This window comes from Pongo abelii, chromosome 22 (assembly GCF_028885655.2).
Source record: "Pongo abelii isolate AG06213 chromosome 22, NHGRI_mPonAbe1-v2.0_pri, whole genome shotgun sequence".
NCBI classification, from domain to species: domain Eukaryota; kingdom Metazoa; phylum Chordata; class Mammalia; order Primates; family Hominidae; genus Pongo; species Pongo abelii.
Window position 1 is genome coordinate 50,825,140 of NC_072007.2, and position 26,183 is coordinate 50,851,322.

Consider the following 26,183-nt stretch of genomic DNA (forward strand, 5'->3'; position numbering starts at 1 on the left):
TAACTGTAGGGTGGAGAATCCATTGGAAGGGCTGAGGGTGAAGGCAAAGAAGCCCATGAGAAAGTTAATAATCTTAGAGATGGAACCAGAAGAGAGGCAGTGAAGATGGGCAGCTTCTAGAAACATTCTAGAGAGAACCTATGAAGCTCCTTGAGGTGAGGGCTGTTTCCAGGGAGACATCCAGGTTTCTGGCATGAGTTTTCACAGATGGTTCTGCTATTCACTGAGCTAAGGAGCACAGGAGAGAGAAGAGAGTTGTAGCCAGCATAGTGAAGAGGCCATTGCCAGCTAGTTAGAGTCAAATTCATGTACGTTCTAGTTCTCGTACATTCTAGATGGCACTTCGCAAACTAAGGCACATTCAAATCCCTGGGGTATCTTATGAAAACACAGGCTCTAGTTCAGGAGATCCAGAGTGGGGTTGATGTTTCTGTCTTTCTAACAGATGATGCTAATATTGCTGGTCAGGGACCACATTTTGAATTAAGGCTCCATATTAATCAAAACTTTTCCTGTTATGCACCCATTCTCAATGAACTTACCAACTCCACGAGAGCGTCGCCCTCTCTGTACTCTGCACCTGGAACAGTGGCTGGCTGGAGACAGACACCCTTGTTGAGCCCCCGCAGCAAAGCCCTTCCTCTCTGAGTTTCTGCTTCCGCAGTGAGGGCTGCTCTGCTGAAGTGATGCCAGACAGCCTGGAAGTCTCTGTGGAGATCACGGCTTCTCTCCATATCGGGGATCCAGGAAAACAGACTTTTGGTCTCTGGAAACTTCTATTTGAAGGCTCAGTCATGTCTGAGGTTGTCTTTCTGCATCAGATTGCCTGATAGTTTCAATGAGAAACTGCTGAACTCTGAAGTTTGACTCTGCTGCATTTCAGGGGGAGACGTAAGCTTTTTATTCTTTTCTGTCTCCGTGGGCACAGAGTGACACATGCACAGTCAAGAAGAGGAGAAAGGCATCCACCCAAAGGAAAAAAGGTAAAAATCAAATCATCTCACTAAAGACGCCACTGTGACAAGAGTTCCCTTGGGAATTACAGCCAGAATACCTCTCACCTGGGAGGGATATTATAGCTTGAACAGTGAAAGAAAAAGCTTTATTTCATTATTGTCTTTTCCAATTATTGTGCCCCTTGAAAGATTAACCAAATGGTTTATTTTTCCTTGGTTTCATTTCCAGAATCACCTTTACCAGACACAATTTAAATTCTAGTTATTTCCCCACCAAAAGCCAACAAAAATGAGTTCAAGAGAGTTCACAGAGATTTCGAAGAGAATTCACAGAGATTCTGCAGCCACGTGGAAAGAATATTATAGGAGATTCTACCATACTATGCAATCCTCATGTATAATAGGATAGTCAGAGGTCATGGGCACTATTCTCTAGGTCTATGCTTCTAAAAAACCACAACACAAAAGTAATGCTATAAAATTTGCATAAAGAAAAAAAAGCTTGTGATGGTTAATTTTATGTCAAATCGGCTAGGCCACAGGGGTCCCAGATATTTAGTCAAGCATTATTCTGGGGGTTTCTGTGAGGGTGTGTTTGGATGAGATTGGTATTTTAGTCAGTGGACTCTGAGCAAAGCAGACTGCCCTCCCTAATGCAGGTGACCTCATCCAATCAGTTAAAGGCCTAAATGGAACAGGAAACTGAGCTCCCTCAAGCAAAATAATTCTTCTGCTGATGGCCTTCAAACTGGAACATCTGTTCCTTCCTGGGTCCCCTGCTGACTTTGAACTTAAACTGCAACGTTTGCTCTTCTCAGGGTCTCCAACTTCTTGGCCCACCCTGTAGATTCTGGATTTATCAGCCTCCATAATCACGTTGGCCAATTCCTTAAAATAAATATCTTCTATATATAAACAAGTACTATTGGTTCTGTTTCTCCAGAGAACCCTAAGACATCTTCCATCCCCTAAATTTTGGAAATGGAAATAATAATGAAAGATATATTGTGCAGTCAGGATACAATGTAAGATTTTGTAGGTGTGTTAGTCTGTTCTTATGCTGCTAATAAAGACATATCAGAGACTGGGTAATTTATAGAGGAAAGAGGTTTAACTGACTCACTGTTCCACATGGCTAGGGAGACCACAAAATCATGGCAGAAGGTGGATGAGGAGCAGAATCATGTCCTACATGGCAGCAGGCAAGAGAGTGCATGCAGGGGAACTCCCCTTTATAAAACCATCAGATTTCCTGAGACTTATTCATTATCATGAGAACAGCCCAGGAAAGACCCACCCCCATGATTCAATTACCTCCTGCTGGGCCCCTCCCATGACACGTGGGAATTATAGAAGCTACAATTCAAAATGAGGTTTGGGTGGGGACACAGCCAAACCATATCAGTAGGTCTATGTGATTTGCTAAGGACAGTGTTATCCACAGTAAATGCAGTTTATTTTTTTTTTAAATTGAATCTATAATTGGAGTCTAGACATTTTTATTTCTTTTACTCACTATGTAGGTTCACATAGTATATTTTCATTACATGGATGTTGAAATATTACTTTCCCACTGTGTGGCTGATGGATCACACACCATCCTCCTCTCCATGCAGGAATCAGGTAAGGGTATGTGAGAAGAAGGAGGTTAGGGTTGGGAAGTATTTGTTTAACTTCCACCTCATTCTTGAGAAAAGATTTGAGAGAGGTCTGGCTGGAGTACCCCACCTTGACGTCACAAAGAGGTTGCCTAGAGCCATTTGGCAGTGCAGGCAGGAGCTTCTGGCACTTGGTAGGGTGAGGACCAATTGTTAATGTGTTTTCTTTGCTTAGTTTTTATCCCCACACTCTCTCCTGTTGTCCTGCAAGGTTTCTGTCTCATGGACATGAAAATGTGTCAGTATAAACACCAGCATTCTCTATTCACACAAGGATTCTTTGTCACTGGGGATTTTTGCTGACTTCTATTAGTGTAAAAATCATTCTTTAACTTTCTCTAAAATTGCCAAACTTTGGCAAAAGAATTAATTAAAACAGATTTAAGGTCACTTTTTAAACTACAGATGACATGGATGAGCTCCATTATTCTTTTATGTGAGTTGGGCACATGAGGAATTCAAACATAAAAGTTTAACAGCTTATAAAATCTGTGAGTCTCTGCCCCTGTTTTTTAAGATGTTTGTAAAATTTCAAAGCATTTTGTCTTATGATATCATAAAATAAAGTGCAATTTTAGAGTCTAAAATTAATTTAATTATGAACACTTCACATGTGTTCTCTTATTCTTTTTTAAAAATAAATGCTTTCTAGTGAAAAATCTATTTTTCTCTTTGACAGGTAATAAGGCAAAATTCTGGGAGGTTATTGGTAATTGCTCTCTTTTTTATCTCATATCTCCTGTTCACATTGTCAACAAATCCTACTCATTCTACCTGCAAAATATGACCAGACAGTGATTGCTTCTGCCTAACTTTTTTGCCATGATTCTCTTATTGTCAAGTATTGCTGGGACTCTGGCAATTTTCCCTTGCAGGCCTCCCTCTTTCTAGTGTTGCGTGTCCCCCACAACCCTCCAGTCACCTCTGTCTTTTCTCAGTTCAGCAACTACTGCAGTTGCTAAAACAGAAATTAGATTTTCTGTTCAAATCCATGCAAAAGTACCCGATACCATTCAAGGGTATTCCAAGGGCTGCAATACCCCAGGTAACCTGGCTCCCATTTCCTCTCTGTCCTACCCTCCTTCTATAACCACCCCCCCACCCAATTCATTAAACCCAGGCACACTGGCCTTTGTGCTGTTTCTGCAACATGCTAGTCACACTCCTGCCCTAAGACCTTTGCCTAGCTTCTCTCTCTGCCTGAAAAGCTCTTCCTCTAAATACATTTCACCAGCAACTTCCCTTCCTTTAAGCATTTCCTCAGATGCCACTTTCTCAGCAAGCCCTGTTTTAAGCATTTTGCCCCCACTGACTATTGCCATCCCCTATGCCATCACTCCCAACGCCCCTTCCCGGGGTCTCATTTCTTTCACCCATGCTACAGATAACATTTGATCATACAATGTAATTTACATATTTATTAGGTTTGATTTAGTACCCTTCTCCCTACAACAGAAATCCCATAAAGGAAAACTTTTGTCTGTTATGTTCACTCAAATATCTAAGACACCTAGAATAATGACTAGAGTATAATAAGTAACCAATAAATATCTTTCAAATAAATCAAGTGATTTTTCCATTGCTTTAGAAAAAAAAATCCTATTCTAGTGCTTCAGAGCCTTTGATAAATTCTACTTTATAATGCATGTGCTATTAGGTATAGATTATAGATAATGAGGATAAGTTCCACTTAAATTAAGAAATTGGCTTGCTTTGTATTTGAATATAGGTCATTGGTGGCCAGTTATATAAAAATAAGAAAAAAGAAGTAATTGAGAACAGGCTGACTTCCCAGCACACTCCCAGAGTAGAGCAGATTCCACGACCAAAGAAATAAAGTAAAACTCTAAAGCAACTAGAAATTTATGATCTTTCTTATAAATAATTAAAAAAAATTTTTAAGAAACCTCAGAACTCTTCAAAAAATACAGAGAAAAAATTCATTGAAATCGGGAAACAATAAATGATCAATATTAGAAATTTAGCAGTGAGAATTGAAATTATTTTTTTTTAAAAAAGCAAATTCCGGAGCTAGAAAATATAATGGATGAGCAGAAAAATGCAATAGAGGTCATCAATAGTAGAACTGATAAAGCAGAAGAAAGAATCTGTGAACTTAAAGACAGAAATTATATAATTAGAGCAGGAAAAAAGAATGAATGAATGAGAAAAATTGAAGAAAGTATACATGGAATTACATGACCAATTCAAGAAAGCAAATCTTTGCATTATAGGAGTTTGAGGAGAAGAAGAGGAAGACTAAGAGGTAGAACACTTACTTAAAAAACTAATAGTAGAAAACTTTCCAAATCTAGGGAAAGATATATATATACAGGTACAGAAAAGTCAAAATTTTCAATCAGATTCAATGCAAGCAAGACCACACCAAGACATATTATAATCAAACTATCAAAAATCAAAGACAAAGACAGGAGCCTGAAAACAGCAAGAGAAAATAAGAGAATCAAAAATAAAGGGGTTCCAATAAAGCTAGCAGCAGATTCCTCAGCAGAAACCTTACAAACCAGGAGGAGGTGGGATGATATATGCAGAATGCTGAAAGAAAAAACTGCCAATCCAACAAACCTGTTATTCAGAAAAGGATGTAACTTTAATTGTATACAAAACCTCTACACTTTTACTCTTGCCAACACTTATATTTTTAATGTCAAAATTTTACATTTTTAAATATTAGCTTATTATTAGGAGAAATAAAGGAAGAATAAAAATTGTCCCAGGAAAACATAAAGCTGAAGTAGTTCATCAACACCAGACCCCTTTTACAAGAAACACTAAAGGGAGCTCTACAGGCTGAAAGAACACTAATAAACAATACGAAAATATATGAAAGTTAAAACTCAGTATAAGTAAGTAAATGGTCAAATTAAGTATACTCTAATACTGTAATGGTAGTATGTAAATTGCTTATATCTTTAGTATGAAGGTTAAAAGACAAAACCATTAAAAATAATATTAGCTACAACAATTTGTTAAGAAATATGCAATATTAAAAGATACAAATTGTGACATCAAAAATAGAAAACTGGCTGGGCATGGTGGCTCACGCCTGTAATCCCAGCACTTTAGGAGGCCGAGGCAGGTGGATCCCCTGAGGTCAGGGGTTCGAGACCAGCCTGGCTAACATGGTGAAACCCCGTTTCTACTAAAAATACTAAAAATTAGCTGGGCATGGTAGCACGTGCCTATAATCCCAGCTACTCAGGAAGCTGAGGCAGGAGAATCACTTGAACTCGAGAGGCAAACGTTGCAGTGAGTCAAGATCGTGCCATTGCACTCCAGCTTGGGCAACAAGAGCAAAACTCCATCTCAAAAAAAAAAAAATTTTATATATATATATATATATGAAACTGTTGGGTGAAGTGAAAGTGTAGCTTTTGTATGCAATTAAAGTTATGTCATTAGTAGCTTAAAATAGCCTGTTATAACTATAAGCCACCTATGTAATCCTCATGGTAATCATAAAGCAAAAACTTATAGTAGACACACAAAGATAAAAAGTAAAGGATCAAAGCATACCACTAAACAAAATCACCTAATCAGAAAGGAAGACAGCAAGAGAGGAAGAAAGAAACAAAGGATCTACAGAACAACCAGAAAGCCAGTAACAAAGTGACACTAATAAGTCCTTACCTATTTACAATTAGCTTGAATGTAAATGGATTAAATTTTACAACAAAAAGACACAGAGTGGCTAAGTGGATTTAAAAAGAAACACAACATGACCCAACTATGTGCTGCTTGTAAGACAGTCACTTCATATTTAAGGACATGCATAGACTGAAAGGCCGTTAAGTCTTAACAAATATAGGGAGGTTGAAATCACATCAGGTATCTTTTCCAACCACAATGGTATGAAACTAGAAATCAATAACAGGAGAAATTTTGGAAGATTCACACATACATGGAAATTAAACAACATGCTCCTGAATGATCAATGGGTCAAAGAAGAAATTAATAGGACATTTTTTTAAATCTAAATTTTAAGTACTAAAATATCATTGAGACTAATGAAAACAGAGACAGTGTACCAAAACTTATAGGATGTAGCAAAAGTAGTTCTAAGAAAGAAGTTTTTAGCAAAAACACTTTTAAATTAAAAAAAACAAAAGATGATTTCAAATAACCTAAAGTTACACTTCAAGGAGCAAGAAGAAGGAGAACAAACTAAGCCCAAAATTGGTAGAAGGGAGGAAATAATAAAGGTCAGAACAAACACAAATAAAATAGAACTAGAAAAACAACAGAAAGGATCAACAGAACTAAAGTTGGGGTTTTTTTTTTTTTTTCAAAAATAGAATCAACAAATCATTAGCGAGACTAAGAAAAAAAGAAGACAAAATCAGAAATAAAAGGAGAAACATTACACCTGATACAACAGAAATACAAAGGATTATAAAAAGCTAATATGAACAGTTACACACCAACAAAATGGATAACATAAAAGAAACAGATAAATGTCTAGACGCATACAACTTACCAAGACTGAATTATGAATAAAACAATCTGAACAGATCAGAGATGAGTAACAAGATTAAGTCAATAGTAAAAAGACTCTAATCAAGGAAAAAGCCAGGACCTGATGGCTTCACTGATAAATTCTATGAAACACTGAAGAACTAATCCTAATCTTCCCCAAATTCTTTTAAAAAGTTTAAGAGGTGAAACTTGCAACTCATTTAACAAGGTCAGCATTACCCTGATACCAAAGCCAGACAAGAACACTTTAAGAAAAGAAAATTGCAGGCCCGTATCCTAGCAAACCAACTTCAACAGCATACTACAAAGGCTATTCACCGTGATCAGTACGACTGGCCCCTAGGATGGAAGAATGGCTCAATATATGCAAATCAATACATGGGATGCACCACATTACCAGAATGAAGGGAAAAACCACGTGCATCTCAATAGATGCAGAAAAGGCTTCTGACAGAATTCAAAATTCCTTCATGATAAAAATTCTCAACAAATTAGGTATAGAAAGAATGTCGCTCAATACAATGAAGGGCGTATGTGACAAACCCAAAGCTAACATTGCACATGATGATGAAAAATTGAAAGTTTTCCTCTAATATCAGGAAGAAAATAACTATGCCCACTCTTGTCCCTTCTGTTCTACTTCTCTGGGAGTCCTAACCAGAGAAATTAGGAAAAAGAAAGGAATTAAAAACATCCAAATTGGAAAAAAGAGAAGTTAAATTGTCACTGTTTGCAGGCTACATATCTTTTATGTAGAAAATTCTAAATACTCCACCATAAAACTGTTAGAACTAATAGATAAATACAATAAAATTGCAGAATACAAAATCAACACATAAAAAGTAGTAGAATATTTATACTCTAACAATGAACTATCCAAAAAAGTTATCAAGAAAATAGTCTCATTTTTTACAGCTGCCAAAAAATAGTAAAATATCTAGGAATAAGTTTAACCAAGGAGGTGAAAAATCTGTACACTAAAAACTATGACATTGTTAAAAGAAATTTAAGAAAATACAAATTGAAAAATATTCTACGTTTATGGATTGGAATAATTAATGTTGTTAAGATGTCCATATTACCCAAAGTGATCTACAAATTCAATGCACTCCCTATCAAAATGGCATTTTTCAAAGAAATAGAAAAAAATGAGCATAAAATGTATATGAAACCCCATAAGACCCCCAAATAGCCAAAGCAATCTTGAGCAAAAGAACAAGTTGGAAGCATCACACTACTTGCCTCCAAAATATATACAAAGCTACAGTAACCAAAACAGATGGTACTGGCATAGAAACAGACACACAGACCAGTTGAACAGAATACAGAATAGAGAGCCCAGAAACAAATCCACACATTTACAGTCAATAGATTTTCAACAAAGGTGCCGGGAACACACAATGAGGAAAGAACAATCTTAAATAAATGGTTCTGGGAAAACAATATCCACATGCAGAAGAATGAAATTAGACCCTTATCTCACACCATATACAAAAATCAACTCAAAATGGATTAAACACTTAAACATAAGACTTGAAGTAAATACAGAGGAAAGGCTCCATAATACTGATCTTGGCAATGAATTTAGGATGTGACCCTAAAAGCACAGGCAACAAACGTAGACAACTAGGATTATATCAACTTAAAAAGCTTCTGCACAGCAATGAAGACAATCAGCAAAGAGAACCTATGGAACAAGAGAATATATTTTCAAGCCATATGTCTGATAAGGGATTAATATCTAAAAGATATAAAGAATGCAAACAGCTCAATAGCAAATAAACAAATAGCCTAATTAAAAAATGGGCAAAGAACCTGAATAGACATTTCTCAAAATAGGACATTCAAAAGGCCAATCGATACATGAAAAAATGCTCAACATCATTAATCATCAGGAAAATGGAAATTAAAACCACAATGAGATGTCACCTCACACTTATTAGACAGATGTTATCAAAAAGACAAAAGATAATAAGTATTGGTGAGGATGTGTATCAAAGAGAACCCTAGTACTCTGTTGGTGGGAATTTACACTGGTACAGCCATTTTTGGAAACAGTATAGAGGTTCTTCAAAAAATCAAAAATAGAACTATCATATTATCCAGTAAGTCCACTGTAGGATATATATCCAAAGGCTGTGAATTAAATCAGTATATCGAAGAGATATCTCCACCTCCATGTTCATTGCAGCATTATTCACAATAGACAAAAATTAGAATCAACCTAAGTGTCAACAGGAGAATAAAGAAAATTTACACAAGTAAATAATATTCAGCTTTATAAAAAAGGAAATTCTGTCATTTGAAACATGGCTAAGCTTGGAGGACATTATGTTAAGTAAAATAAGCCAGACATAGAATGACAAAAACTGCTTGATCTCATACGTGAAATCTAAAAGAATTAAATTCATAGAAGTAGTGAGTAGAATGGTGGTTTCCAGGGGTGGGGGCAGGGGTGGGGAGTTGGGGAGATGTTGGTCAAAGAAGACAAAATTTCAGTTAGACAGAAAGAATAAGTTCAAGAAATCTATCCTACAACATGGTGACTACAATTAATAACAACGTATTGTATTCCTGAAAAGCCCTGAGAGTAAATTTGAAGTGTTCTGAGCATAAAAATAAGTATATTCAGTAATGCATAGGTTAATTAGCTCAATTTAGCCATTCCCCAATGTATACATATAAGAAAACATCCTGTTGTACACAATAAATATATATACATTTATTTGTCAATATACAAATAAATTAATTAGTTTAAAAAATAAAGTTAATTGGGATTGCTTTTCGTAAAGATCAGCTTGCATACATTTGCCTTTGCAGAGTATTGCATCACTAAATGGAAGCTGATTTCTAAGTTCTATTTCCAGCTATGAGAACTGCTATGTTGGAATCGGTCAAAATAACATGGATTTTGAAACCACTAAAATTATGAAATATGAAGTACTGGATTTCGAGTATAATCCAACAGACTCATCAAAGTCTAGCACATGGTAGGTTGCACAGTAAAGTGTTAAGAGTATGGATTTTGGCATTAGATCTGGGTTTCAATTTCTGCACAGGTCATAACCTTCCTGTGTCTCGGTTTTCCTCATTTATAAAATGGGAATAATAACTGTGTGTCATTGGGCTGCTTAAATGTTTGGCACAGTGCCTCCTTCACAGTGAGAGCTCAGGACACATCTCATTTTGTTGCCAGGAGGAATTACTATTGTCAATTGTATATGAAGGCGACAATGATCCACCATTATGAGCTGAGTAAACTTAAAGAGCTCACTGTATTTCAGCGAGCCTCAGTTTGATTATCTAAAAATGGAAATACGCCACACCTGCTCTGCAAGACTGCTGTGAGGACTAAACAAAGCAATGCATATAAAAAACCACACAGTGGCTGGTCCATAGGCTTCCCTTTCTGCTGTAGATGGGTGTTTTAGAGACAACTTCCCTAGGATTGGAAGAAAGGTGGTAGAAACTGACTTCTGTATAAACCAGCAAGATTATAAAAACACCTTCCTGGCATTGTTCAGGATTTATAAGCACATCTATTTCACATATACCTATGTAAACATGGATATATATATATATATATATAGTATGTATATATATATAAAATATGTATATATGCACTATGTATATATATAATGTATGTGTGTATGTGTGTGTGTGTGTGTATATATATATATATATATATCCATCACTGACAGACATATGAGAGAAAAAATATGGCACATATTAAAAGAGAGGAATAAAACATTCTTGCAATTCTCAAATAGAATTTTAGAATCCACAGAATTTCTCAATGCTAAGAAGGGAGACTAATTTAAACACAAGAGAATTTCTCATTATAGCAATGTAATACACAGCTCATTCTTTATCATGTAAGAGAGTTGGAGCTATAAATAATGCCTTGTAGTATGAGTAATAATTCCTGAAAAAAATTAACTGGAATGAAGCAGGCTGTTAATACAGTATTCAATGAAATCATCTAAATTTACCTAAGCTAGAAACAGACTACTTTGAAATAAGTGTAGGAATACTTACAGACTATAAAAGATTGAAAAGATTACTACTATTTTATCTGTTTATGTGGTCATATACCACAATAGAGTAAAACACAATATGTCAAATATCTAGACAGCTATTAAGGAATCTAACTCAACAATACAAGTGATCCTAGCCACAAGATTAAACAGTTCTGACACAAATAGTCCATCTCTTCACAGGTTTCTCTCTTGCTCTTTGAATACCTCAATCAGACATTCAGATTAAAGCAAACAAAAAAAAACAAAAACCAAAACTCTACTACATATAGGATGATAGCAGCCAGAACCTTCCAACCTGTGCCAGTCCCTAGATGAAAGATCTCAGTTCTTATTTAAGAAGGCACTCACCAGTAACGCATGTGTCTCATTTACTATGTGGGACAAACCATGATCCAATGTGCCCATTAAGTTTCTGGGGAAAGTTTAAGAAATAATTAGGGAATTTAACTTTACTTTTCTCTTGCTCCTTTCCAAACCATATCTAAGACAGTTGGGTTAAAGAAGCAGAAATGCAATTAAATTTAGCAAATATTTTTTGAAAACTTTTTAGATGCATAGAAGGAAGTCATCCAAGTGTCTGTGCTGGAGGTGAAGATCTGAGCACCCTTCTTTTTTTCTTTTTCTTTTTTTTTTTTTTTTGGAGACAGTGTCTCACTCTGTCACCCAGGATGGAGTGCAGTGATACGATCTCGGCTCACTGCAACCTTTGCCTCCTGGGTTCAAGTGATTCTCTTGCCTCAGCCTCCTGAGTAGCTGGGACTGCAGACACCCACCACCACACCCGGCTAATTTTTGTATTTTTAGTAGAGACAGGGTTTCACCATGTTGGCTAGGATGGTCTCGATCTCTTGACCTCATGATCCACCCTCCTCGGTCTCCCAAAGTGCTGGGATTATAGGCGTGAGCCACTGCGCCCAGCCGAGTACCCTTCTTTAGGAAGAAAACTCCAGCAGCACTGGGAAGGAGGAGGAGAAAAGGGAGATTGCAGGAAAAAAGTCTCAGGACAACACATGATTTGCTTGTTTTTGCCTTTTTCCTAAATATTTATGAAATAGTTTCTAAATATTTTGTTTTTTAAGTTTTCTGAAGAAAGCCTTTTAAATACATATATTTTATAAATACAGGATTTACGTCTTGTTTTATGAGTAACGTGGACATTCTAGTAATAAACTGCTCATTTCTGTAGTCTATGTCTTTATGTCTTTCAACTGATTAAGACTCCTGTTTCTATTAATTTTTCCAGAAACCTTCCAGGAATAAATATCTGTTTTAAAAGAGAGGCTAAGTGACCAGCAAGACCTCACTATTGAATGTCAACTATTTTCTTTCCAAATCTTACTTTTCTTTTTCTAATTCACCCCTTCATGGATTCAGACTGTACTCTTGACTTGGAGATCTACATCATATTCTTCAGCATATTAGAGCTCCAGAAGGGAAGAGACGGCACCTTCAAGCTCAATCATTGGAGGAGAATCTAATAAAGGGGCAATTTACAAAGCCAGTGCAGTACCCAGGGGCTAAGAGCAACTCAAAACTGTGATCTTCCCTAGGCATGGAGGGTTAGTGGGCAGGAGTGGTTTCAGAGCAACCTGAATGGGAAGAAGCAGGTGAAACAAAATCAACTCTCTAACGATACTGCTTTTCTGCCCTGTAGTCTCCTGCTGATGCCTCCCATTGTGGAACCCAATAGGAAGCCCATGACCAGGGAGCCCATCGAGGCAGCCAGCCTCCTGGGGCTCAGAATAGGGTGAAGACAAGGGATGAGTGGGCTTGGAGAGGCATATGGTAGGTATGCAGCACAAGGCTTCTCTTCTTAAAGAGAGCAAGCTCAAAGAGAATTTCATTGCAGAGATACTTCACACAATATCTATTACTGCAAATATTACTTCATACAGCCTAAAGGTAGAAATAGTAGTCTATTCTCAGTAGGGTTATCATATTTAGCTAATACAGGACACCACTTAAATCTAAATTTCAGTTACATAACGCATAATTTTTAGTATAAGTATGCCCCACACAATATTTGGAATATACTTACGCTAAATATTATGTTTTGTTTATCAGGAATTCAAATTGAACTGGGCATCCTGTATTTTATGTGACAACCCCACCTCTTTGTATATTAAAATAAATATTCTTCAAATACATATTTGAAGTTATTACTTCTGTCCCAAACACTAGAGTAAATGATGAGTTTCTACCCAGGTGTGTTATATTTAGTATTATTCCTGTGAGCTTCATATTTGTGCTCCCCTTTTCAATCTGTCTTGAGTCCTCCATTTTTAAAAATTATGCTCCCTGCTTTTATTCATTGTGATATATGAAGACTGTCTCCACAGAGAATGTACTAATTTCACTGAGGTCATCCATGAGCTGCCTCTTTTCTCATAAGACTAAATTTTTAAAGGCATTAAGCTTAGTATTCTTTTATTTTTTGTTTTGAGACAGAGTTTTGCTCTTGTTGCCCAGGCTGAAGTGCAATGGCACGATCTCTGCTCACAGCAACCTCCACCTCCCGGGTTCAAGCGATTCTCCTGTCTCAGCCTCCAGAGTAGCTGAGATTACAGGCATGCACCACCATGACCAGCTAATTTTTGTATTTTTAGTAGAGACAGGGTTTCACCATGTTGGTCAGGCTGGTCCCGAACTCCCGACCTCAGGTGATCCACCCCACTCGGCCTCCCAAAGTGCTGGGATTACAGGTGTGAGCCACAGCGCCGGCTAATGGATTATTAATGTTCTTTCCAGCTGCAGTGATTTTCTGATTTTGCTTTTGAATTGTATATATCTTGAAGAACTTAGAAGGTTTCTCATTCTTTCATATATCTAAGCCAGGGACTCTTAATCTGGGACCTGCCTACCCTCTATGTATAAAATTCAGGAAGCTCCCTGAAGCTGGGTATAGCAAAAAATTTGTTCTATTTTTCACTAACCTCTAACTGAAATTTAGCATGTTTTAAAATTACTAATATAGGCAACAGACCACAGTAGTATCAGTACTGTGACTTCATCATCAATAAAAATTACTAATATTTTCAAAATTACATTTCAGATATAGCTCTCTATACATTTTTATTGACACTAATAACTTCTTAAAATTTGCTATGGACACAAATCTAGCGTGTCATTTAATACATTAATCAAGAAGAACATATCATACATCATGGATTTTATCTAATTTGATAACTATATTAGTTTACTATTGCTGCTGTAACAAATCACCACAAACTTGATGACATAAAAGAATACCAATGTACTATCTACACTTCTGTAGGCCATAAATCCAAAATGGGTCAAGCTGGGCTAAAAGCAAGGGGTTGGCAGGCTGTCTTCTTTCTACAGGCTTGAGAGGAGAATCTATTTTCTTATTTTTTCCAACTTCTAGAGGCTGCCCAAACCCCTTGGTTCATGGTCTCCTTCCATCTTCAAAGCCAGCAATGGCCCATTGAGTTTCCCACTGCATCACTCTGACACGGGTTCTCCTGTCTCTTCCTTCTACTTTTAAGGACTCTTGTCATGACATTGGACTCACCCAGATAATCCACAATAATTTTCTTATGTCAAGGACAGCGAGTAGCAAACTTAATTCTATCTCCACCTTTAATTTCCCCTTGCCATGGAACATAACATATTCACAGGTCTGGCAACTAAGCCACGGGCATTTTTGGGGAGTCATAATTCTGCCTAACATATATATTAGTAATAATTTGCTAAATGATTTCCTTTATAATATTATGTAGAATTTTTGTTATTTAACAAAACTATCCTGAGAGAGTTCCATGGGCTCCATGAGTTTGTCAGAGAGCTCTACGGCACACAGCAGGTTAAGAACCTCTCATTTGCGACAGTGATGCTGACACCTAGAACCATAGCATTCCTTTAAGGAAATATCTGCTACAAAGTCACCTGCATATGTTCTCTTTACTTCCTACTTCCTAACAACATTACACAATAAGAATATCTATTATGCTACTTTTACAGAAGAAGAAACCAGGGTTTGGAGAGTGATTTGCCAAAGGCCACACTTCTGATGGGCTGCAGGGCTAAATTCAAAGAGCGCCCCACCGACTTTGGAGCTGAGGCTCCCATGCTTCAAATCTTCTTCGAGCATTGCCCTGTATTCACTCACCACCTGATATGCTTTGACCAAGAGGATATTAGTACCAGATCAGTATCAGCCTACACTGTTTATTTCCCCTCTTATGGATGCATCTGACCAGACTAGAAATGTTATCTTTGAAAAATAAACTCTAGCCACCTCTGTCCCCAGCTTTCCTGCATTATCAGAGAAAACCTTATTAACATGCTCTTATAACAAGACTAGCACATGTTTCTCCCACCGACTGTTGTAGCTAGAATGAGCAAGTGGGCAGATGCCAGTGCTATCAAGGAGCTGCCAGATGCCAACTTCACACTGCACATCCGCTGATTTTCAGTGGGTTACCTTCCCTCAGGTAGCTACAAGAACTCTCAAACAAAAGTACACTGAAGATCTGGAACACAAATCTTTAAGTCATTGACATTCATCTCTTTAATTTCAGGGCTTACCCAGGGTCCTATTTTCTCTGGATTTCTCAAGCCACAAAGATTAAGATCTAGCTCTGATTTTCACGTGTTTGTTTGACTTGGTTTTGGTTTTAGTTTTAGCTGGATAGTATCTTCGCTGTGCAACTTGGAACCGTATTTGACCTGGTAAAATTCAGGTCTGAATTGGCACTGATTTACTGCCATTGTGAATTGATGGTCATGCGTATCATTGTAGTTGGTCATTGCTGCTAGTTCACTGACTAGTGGAACCTTTCTTCCAGGCTTTCAACGGAAAGATGTTGTTGGATATTTCAAAAGAGCACCAGAGCTCCCCAACAGTGGCTCATAAACGTTTCTGGTAGAACAAACCCATGGGACACAATATCTCACCGTGACTCACTGTTCTATCTGGCCAGCTCTAGAAATGAACAGTCTGAGGCTTAGAACATTGAAGGAAAGGAAAGAGAAGAGGAAAGAAGAGAGGAGAAAAGAAGAGAAAAGAGGGAGAAAAGAAGAGAAAAGAAGAGAAAAGAGGAAGAAAAGAGTGGGGTGAGGAGAAAGGAGGAAGAGGATTTGTTTATCACTCAATAACACCAAGTCTGTACTAGGGATGTTGGCCGACTCGTCAGCCGAGAGGGCATCAAGAATCAGGTCCTAGCAATGGTGATGGCCACAGGGCACAGAGCTGTCCCTGCCTTCCCTGTTCTCCACGCCTTCTCTAAGTCTGAGTACTTTCTCCTGCCTCAGCCCTCCCTTGGGAGAACAGTCCACACCTGTCACTGAGAACAGAATTCTCGATGTGGAATACTGTGGTTAGTGGGCATTACATTAAAATATACAGGATACAACAAGCTTTAAACTGTCAGCATGGCATGACACTTGTTTTACAAAGCAAAATAAAAAAAGAAGAACAACAAAAAAACTACACAGGCGATGCGAAAGACTCAAATAATGCATGACACAAGATGTTAACAGCTGTTTAAGACCCGAGCTGTGCAACTTCTCGGGTCGCTATCCATCCTGTGTTCCAATGGAACCTGGACTCCCCCTTGAATTGTTCAATACAGAGGCCCTGATTATGTATCTCTGGGGGTGAAACTGTAAGTGGATTTTATTTATTTTCTCAGTAACTATTTGCAGTTTTAAAACTATCCAGTGGAAACATACATTACTTTATTATCAGAAAAAAAATCTTTTTATTTGTATTTATTCCCTTATTTGTATAGTATACAAATAAGATAAAGTAAAAGTTGACTATCAAACCAGCTCTCATGTCTGCCTCTGAGGCTGGAAATCAGAGGCTGTTTATATGGTTCTCTGGTGCTATGTTACTCAGAAGATTCAAAGGAAGACTGAGGCCCCCACCAGGTGGAAGGTAAGAGCCTATCAATGACTTGGTTTTGTGGTACTGTGTCCCACCTCCTGGTTGCCCATCTCACAGGTAATTGGAAATAACGGGAAAGCCTTAAGACAACTTTGAGAATGAGTTAGAAAAACCAGTGGAAGTGGATTTAGCCTACCATCACTCACACAGTACAGAGACTCAAACCATGACAGGCAGCTGGGTTCAAAAACTGCCAGAGATTCAGCACAGTTTGAAAATGACAATTTTTTTTTTGTTGCAGTTTTACAAAGGAAAACAGGATAGAGTTATTTCCATGTAGGTGAGTATTCTTACATGCTAAAAGATTTCTTCCAGTTATTTTTAGCCAGTTTATTTGCTATTTGATAAGAATAGGAATGTTTAGTGAAAGTCTTATGATTCACAGCATTCTGAGAAAAAAAAAAAAGTCTGGTAAATTCTAAGAAGTCTATTAATCAGAGCTTTCTCAGTCCCTTTACAACAGCTGGTGGCTTGCTTAAACTGCCTTATGGAATTTCAGAGAATATCTCTAAAAGGTAAATACTATAATGAATGTTCTACACTTGATAAACATTTGGAGTGCCTTAATTTTCCCACCTGTTTACAGGGACTCTTACTAAGAGAACAGGCTGTTGCTAAGGTACAGGGTGGCTGTCAGAAACTTCTAGCTTCAAATATGCCAATTAAATTGCTCTTTGGGGAAGCTCGGCTCATCATGTAAAATCACTCGAGGAGTTACTCTATGATTGTGATATGCAGTGCTTCTCATTTAAAATCCCACTACACTCCCCATATCCAGTCCCTCTGCGTGTGGTGATAACAACATTCTTGACTTTTAACACTTCACCAACAACTCTATTAATCAAAGTGTGTGTCTACACTACACGAGACAAGCAAAGTAGCTGTATCTGACTCATTTTCATTCAAGAAGATGTTCAAAATGATGCAAAGAACCACACACACACAAAACAAGATATAAAGTCACTGCTGCAAAGTGAATCATGGATATAATACTCTTGAACTGACTTGTGCTTTTTCCCAGATTCTTAAAGATTTACTGAAGGAGCTTTGTTACTAATGCACTTCATGCTTGCATTTCAAAAATATGTAACGCATTTTATAAGCTACTCTGTTAATCTCAAAGACGAATGAGCATCGGCTAGGCTTAGCTACCAACTGATCTTAAGCTCATGCACGAGGGGACAGTAACGACACCCATCCCACCTGATTTTGAGATAAGCAATAAAGAGTGAATATTCTAGCAAATAAAATCTTCAATTTGAAAGGTTAGATGCCATTTCTCAGAACCTGCTACTGCCTGGGACGTCCATGATGAACATGAAAAATACCAGTGGGAGATCCGGACTCCCTGACTTCATGGAGGAAAAATAAAACAAGCCAAGGTTGTTTTTACCACTTATTTGCCCCTTCCCGCTTCATTGGAAAAATCAAGTGGCTCAAACAAAATCTGCTTAATTCAGATATAAAGTGCTTAAATGGTATTTGATAACCAGTAACCCCAGATTCAGGAGAGTTAGCAGCCCTTTCACATTTCCAACACCACACTGTCGAGTTTGTATATATGGCTGAAGAAAATGTGGATCTGTGATGAGGACTATGTCTCAAGATTATTTAAAGCAAAGAGCCAGTAACAGTCGCTAAGCTACAGTAAGAGAATTCAGGCATCACTAGGTATATCCAGGAAGAAGCATTTTTAAAACTGTTACATTGGAAACATCAGATTGGTGGTTATAAAGGGAAAAAGATATATTTTATCTTATTGTGTTACTAAAATATCAACTTTAAATATAATACAAAAAATATTGGTCTAAGTGGTAATCAAAAGAGGAAAAAAAATATTTTGCCCTACTATTACTAAAACATAAATCACAAATACAAAGCATATTATCAGAGAAGTTACACTTTGATTGGAAAAAAACTTTCTGTGTTAAAATAACAGCCACAACTTGGCCACGCCCAGTGGCTCACGCCTGTAATAATCCCAGCACTGTGGGAGGCCGAGGTGGGCAGATCGGGAGGTGAGGAGTTCGAGACCAGCCTGACCAACATGGTGAAAACCCGTCTCTACTAAAAATACAAAAATTAGCCAGACATGGTGGCACACGCCTGTAATCCCAGCTACTCAGGAGGCTGAGGCAGGAGAATTGCCTAAACCCTGGAGGCAGAGGTTGCAGTGAGCCGAGATCATGTCACTGTACTCCAGCCTGGGAGGCAGAGCTAGACTATGTCTCAAAAATAATAATAATAAAAATAAATTTAAAAAAACAGCCGCAACTATTCAATACCAGTAGCAGATTTCAGAAAATAGTCCTATGCATCATTAAAGCATATAGCTCTTCTATTTGTCTTACGGGTAAAAAAATACAGCATTTACATCTTTACATACACACTGCTGTATTTCTATAGCAGGCAAATCACGTACTCTAATGTCCATCTTACATTTGTGAATATAACTTGCATCTACAGCTGGATGTGGTGACTCACACCTGTAATCTCTGCACTTTAGGAGGCTGAGGTGGGCGGATCACTCGAGCTCAGGAGTTTGAGACCAGCCTGGGGAACATGGTGAAACCCCCTCTCTACGAAAAATACAAAAGTCAGCTAGGCAAGGTGTTGTGCACCTGTAGTCCCAGCTACTCGGGAGGCTGAGGCAGGAGGATCTCTTGAGCCTGGAAGGTGGAGGTTGCAGTGATCATGCCACTGCACTACAGCCTGGGTGACACAGCACAGCAAGACTCTGTCTCAAAAAAATAAATGTATAAATAAAAATAACTTACATTCACAGGAGACTGTTGGAGCTGCCCTCTGGACAGCCTATCACAGAGCAGCTTTCTCTGTACCCCCTCGCCCCTCCACTCCTGCATACAGACCCTTTTCCTGAACTGCTCTCCTAGAGCACCAATCCCTGGACCTTTGTAACCAAAACCCACCGGTATTTGCTAAATGTAACTGTGGAAAAATGGGTAGAGTTGAGTCACTTTTATTTTCCTAAGTGGAGCCACCCTACATGGAGAGAGTATATTTAATTTGGTTGTAGAGAAGGGGATGGAGTATGGACACAGTGGGTCCCAGCAGATTCCATTCTAGGAATTTCACCACTGATTTATTTAATTTCTGACTCACATTGTCAGGCAGGGAAGAAACCATGAACTGTGAGTATTTACCATTCTGAGTCACTTCTATTTGTGAAAGCAAATAACCATTGCTTTTGTAACTTTTAGAAAAGAAATAAAATAAATCAATAATGAAATTACTAAAATGGAATATGCTGACAGCCACACTGCATCCACACTTTAAATGGGAATTAATATGTTATTTATAAATCAAAAAGAGAAGGGAAAAGATCTCAAAAGTCTGTTTTTGGATTATTAGAATAACTCTATTATGTATTTCAAATGCAAATTGGTAATGGTAAAAAGATCCCAAGCATAGGTTAATTGAAATCAAATTAAAAATGTTAACTAAATAGTTTGGCATTTAAATATGGAGATAAACAACATTTTAAAATTAGTATTGTTGTTGTTATCATCATTATTATTATTTAAAGACAGAGTCTTGCCCTGTCGACCAGACTGGAATGCAGTGGTGCAGTCATCGCTCACAGTAGCCTCAAACTCCTGGGCTCAAGGGAACCACCTACCTCGGCCTCTTGAGTCACTCAGACCACAGGTGCAAACCACCACACCTGGCTTTTTTTTTTTTTTTTTTTTAACTTTTTTGTAGAGACAAGGTCTCTTTATGTTGCCCAGGCTGGTCTCAAACTTCTGGCCTCAAGTAATCCTCCTGCTTAGCCTCCCAAAGTGCTGGGATTACAGGCATGAGCCATTGTGTCCAGCCAGAAAAACAACATTTTGACAAAAGGAATGATGGCAAAATGCTACATTTCTAAGGTAAAATTTTGGTTATTAAAAATTTTAAATTTGGTAAAATGGCCTGAACATGGGTGAGCTCCCTAATACCTAGAACACAAAGTTATTATTGTTTCCTCTTTGTACAAAATTGGAACTTGTCCTCATTGAAGAGTTGTTTTTTTTCTCTAAAATTCTGCATATATTTGGAAGTTGATGTCAGTCCGTGAGTGTCATTTGTTACATAGGCAAGGGAAGAACTTTCATCAGGCCCTCAGTTTCCAAAAGCACAGTCATTTGCAGCCATAAATTCCAAGAAAATAAAACAGAAAGTAGAATTCAAAAGGAGTTCAGGCAGTGAACCCTAATGCCCAAGATGTCAAACCTCTCTAATCTTTCCTACTCGTATACTGATTAGCAAAGGATCTTTTTCCAAGACCCTTCTCTTTTACACTGGAGAAATAACTGCTAGATCCTTGTCAAGTAGCCAAAGAAGATTTGATTTTCTATTTTTCACTGGGAGGAGGTGAGGGGATGACAGCTCCCCTTTGTTCCTCTCACTCAGAGCCTGGGGCCTGAGCCTGGTTTTCCAAAAGGCCTGTGTACTTTCACCCCACTGGCAAATGCCAATATGCAGTGGGTTCAGAATGATGAGGAAAACCAGACACCGACATGGACCCAGTCAATAAGCAGCATTTCACACACAGTGACCACTAGCTAGCAAAATTTCTATGAAAGAACTCATACGTAATCACATTAAAAAACAGGAACGAGGCCCAAGCACAATGCTTTCATACTCTGTGAAGTTATAAAAATTTTATACATGCATTCTGAAGCTAAACAAAACTAGAACAGAAAGCAAACTTTATTACAAATGCTCTGATTTTTCTCTAAAAGAATCTAGGCTGGGTGAGGTGGCTCATGCCTATAATCCCAACATTTTGGGAGGCCGAGGCGGGCGGATCACGAGGTCAAGGGATGGAGATCATCCTGGCTAACACAGTGAAACCCCGTCTCTACTAAATATACAAAAAATTAGCCAGGCGTGGTGGCACACAACTGTAGTCCCAGCTACTCAGGAGGCTGAGGCAGAAGAATCACTTGAACCCAGGAGGCACAGGTTTGCAGTCAGCTGAGATGGCCCCACTGCACTCCAGCCTGGTGACAGAGCGAGACTCCGTCTCAAAAAAAAAAGAATCTAAAACTGCCCCCAAAGCACCTAAAATAAATAACAAAGAAAGCACCATGAAATCATTAATGAGTATAGCCAGGTCCAATATAGAAATAAACGCTATATAGGCTAGGCTTCTAAAAAAAAGACTGTGAAATTGAAGGAAAATTTATTAATTCAACAGAGATAGTATTTTTATGAGGAATTTTTCTAGTGGCATTTTAGATATGACTGGTTGTTACACTGTAATAAGTCCACCTTTTAGGAATTAATATAAATCAATTTTTAAATAATAAGTTGATCAAAATGTTAGTATTGTTGACCAAAATTAAGACTGTTGAGGTTTGATAATGGTTTTATAAACATTTGTTCGAAATCAAACGTGATGACTGACAAAGGTTTATTGAAAACTAAATGTGAAGATTGACTCAGGAAGTCAACAAAAGTTGGGTGTGTTCCAGAGTCGGCTAGGAGTTGGAAGGCCTTTATAAGAAAGTTTAGAAGGAAGAGAACTCCTCACACCAGAGCTGTCCTTTTTCATTGGAGGGTACATTACAGAAGTTACAATCATTGGCTACAGATAGCAACATACAGGTTAAAGTGTCTGTGTGCAAGACCATCAGCCAGACTTTCTTCTGATTCTGAAACAAATCAGGATCCTTTTCAGTGTCTGTAAGTTACATAGTAAACAGTATGTCAACAATTGGAGAACTCCTGATAAGACCCTACCCAGGAACCGGATGTTGCCATGAATCATAAGACCTCTGCCAGATGGGTTAATTTGGAAGCCTGCCAGATCTGACCCACAGGTTATCAGTATTGTGCTTGTTTATGTATTAGAATAAAAGCAAGAAATTTATGTTTCAGAAAATCATGTCATGTTTCTTTTATAGTTTAAAAATTCTACAAAATTCCTGACCTTTAAAAAATGTATCAGACTTGTTTTTGCACTGTTCACTTATGTGTTAATAATAAAGGTTGGATTTATTTGGGAGAATAAAATTACATTTATTTGTCTAATTCTCTTCATGGTATATTGCTTTATAGTTCATAAAGTGCTTTCACATTTTCTCAGTTACTTTTGAGAAAAGAGGAAAGCAGAACAGATATGATACCATCCTTATTTTATAGATAAAGAAATAGGAATTTTGCCACAGCCCTCAAGGTAATAGGGCTGATAAAAAGTGACATTAAAAATATATTCACATATAGATAAAATTTTAAATACAAGAAATTCAGCTTAATGTAAGTTATTACATTAATTTCTTGATTAGAATATCAATGTCACAGCTCTTATTGAAAACAAATGTCATAAATTTAGCATATGTTACTTAATAACAAAAATATTCAAAATGAATGTGATTGTGGTTAACTTTACCATTTCTCCAAAGAAAAGGTTTCCTTGACTAAAAACACGGAAAAGATGAAACTAGAATCACTAATGTTGTTTTCAGTTCTAATATTCATGAGTCTACAAATTTTATAATTCTTTATAGAATAAAGTTGCAATCCTGCACTTCCAGTAAAACAGTCTCTTTGCACCTCTGCCTATACATAAGTCACTCTTTCACCAGCCTACAAAAAGTATTCTAGGCCGGGCGCGGTGGCTCACACCTGTAATGCCAGCACTTTGGGAGGCCGAGGCAGGCGGATCATGAGGTCAGGAGATCGAGACCATCCTGGCTAACACGGTGAAACCCCGTCCCTACTAAAAACACAAAAAATTAGCTGGGCGTGGTGGCGGGCTCCTGTAGTCCCAGCTACTAGGGAGGCTGAGGCAGGAGAATGGCGTGAACCCGGGAGGTGGAGCTTGCAGTGAGCCAAGATGTCCCCACTGCCCTCCAGCCTGGGTGACAGAGCGAGACTGTCTCAAAAAAAAAAAAAAAAAAGCATTCTATTTGAGGTCTTGCTTTTGGGGGAAACACTTGCATGCAAAAAGCTTTCTCCAATGAGAAAGGCAAGGGAGATAGGTTACACTGTTTTGCAAGAAGAGAGTGTGTGTGTTTGCAGGAGGAAGTTAACGTAGCAGTGATCTTTCCCTTCTAATTATGCATGATTCAGTGATTACACATAAGAAGAAATTCCCTTGCCCATTTTATCCTGAGTGAACCTTGTTCTTTCTTACAAAACTGAGTCTATTTTCTTTCGTATCGTTATTCCACAAACACTGACTTCACCCCTACTCTGGGAAGTCACCCCACTGCACACTGGGGATACAACAGCAAGGACAGACGTAGGTTTACTCTCCTCTAAATCTTATCTCTATTACTTCACGTCATTGGAAATTATGGCTATCTTGTGATGTTCTGGACTCTAAAATGTCAGAGACATGTGAATGAAGGAGTGAAACTTGGTGATCCTCAAAGCCTGTAGCAGAAGTGGGAGAGGAGAGAGTGGGAGGCTGTTTTCACGTTTGTGGCATTGTTCTGTCTCCATCTATTGCCGAGGGCCAGTAGAGGTCAGAATATTCCTAGCAGATAATTGACTTCTGACTATTTCATTAATCAATGATAGAAATTGTTGTCCATTTGTCGATTTGTACTGTTGCTCAGTGAAGTTGTCATAGTGAATTTATACTACTGTATAGTTATATGCCATAAAAGTAACAGTGCTCTAACCTCCCTTGTTCACACCTGGGCAAGGCCTCTCCTGAGACCCATTAACAGCACAACTGCGTCCCTAGTGGCCATTCGCAGAACTGCAGGGAAGGGAAGGGACCATAGAAAATTCTTAGCTTCAATGCTTGCCCATTTCCTCCACTATTTTTTTATTTTTATTTATTTATTTATTTTTTGAGACAGAGTTTCACTCTTGCGGCCCAGGCTGGAGTGCAATGGTGCGATCTCTGCTCACCCCAACCTCCACCTCCCGTATTCAAGCGATTCTCCTACCTCAGCCTCCCGTGTAGCTGGTATTACAGGCATGTGACACCACACCCTGCTAATTTTTTGTATTTTTAGTACAGACGGTGTTTCTCCATGTTGGTCAGGCTGGTCTTGAACTCCCGACCTCGGGTGATCCGCCCACCTTGGCCTCCCAAAGTGCTGGGATTCTTACATTGACTGCATAGAAAGAGGAGAGAACATAACCTACCTACCTCATACATACTTCAGCCCAGGTCCTGTGCCTGATCTGTAATGTGAATGAAGAGACATGGAGAAAAGAAAAGAAAAAAAGAAAGGAAAATCTATCTTGGGAACAACAACAATAAAATCTAAGAACACAACTATGCATATTATGCAAACTTAGTTGTGCATATTATGCACAACTATGCAAACTTAGTCTGTTTGGTGCTGCTATAAGGGAATACATGAGTCTGGGTAATTTACAAAGAAAAGATTGATTTGGCTTATGGTTCTGTAGGTTGTACAAGAAGCATGGCACTAACATCTGCTTCTGCTGAGGGCCTCAGGGAGCTTCAAATCATGGTGGAAAGTGAAGAGGGAGCAGGTGGGTCACCCAACGAGAGACGGAGCAAGAGTGATGGCAGGAAGTGTCAGCCTCTCTTAAACAGCCATCTCTTGCATAAACTAATAGAAAAAGAACTCACTCATGATCACAGGGATGGCATCAAGCTATACATGAGGAATCTGTCCCCATGACCCAAACACCTTCCGCTATGCCCCACCTTCAACATTAGGGGCCACATTTCAATATGAGATTTGGAGGGACAAATATCCAAACTATGTCAACATGGGTGTTGAATGAATGGACAGAATAAAAGAAAAATAACATATTAGAGATAGAATTTAAAAATAAAAAAACCTGTATGTAACAACAACAAAAACAAAAACAAGTGAAGTCAAAAATAGTCAAAATATCCTCCAGGCACCAGATCACAGATTGGAACAGAAAATAGAAAGGCACTTCATTAATTTTCAAGGCTTTGCACTCAAAACTGCTACGTAAGCAATGCAGTGACAGATTGCATACAGAATTCATAAGGAACCTCCAAGGCCATTTGTGTGATCAGGACGGACAACATGGGCATGAACTTGGAGGCACACATTTTTCTTCAAAAATGTGCCAAAATGAAAGCAACCTCCCAAAATAATTTAAGAGAAACAGTGGCAAGTGCAAAGAAAAATGGACAGGTATGGTG

At 38.1% G+C, this 26,183-nt stretch overlaps 1 protein-coding gene, 1 long non-coding RNA gene and 1 other non-coding gene across 4 annotated transcripts in view; 1 reads left to right on the forward strand and 2 right to left on the reverse strand.

The window, feature by feature from the left end:
* Window positions 1-26,183, reverse strand: part of DSCAM (DS cell adhesion molecule) — an 826,557-nt gene that overhangs the window by 462,064 nt on the left and 338,310 nt on the right. The gene's annotated exons all lie outside the window — the stretch shown is intronic.
* Window positions 1-26,183, reverse strand: part of LOC129052326 (uncharacterized) — a 110,548-nt gene that overhangs the window by 44,564 nt on the left and 39,801 nt on the right. The gene's annotated exons all lie outside the window — the stretch shown is intronic.
* On the forward strand, window positions 25,103-25,238 carry LOC112130565 (small nucleolar RNA SNORA51). The gene has a single exon (XR_002912812.1). It is a non-coding gene; the product is annotated as a small nucleolar RNA SNORA51 (small nucleolar RNA).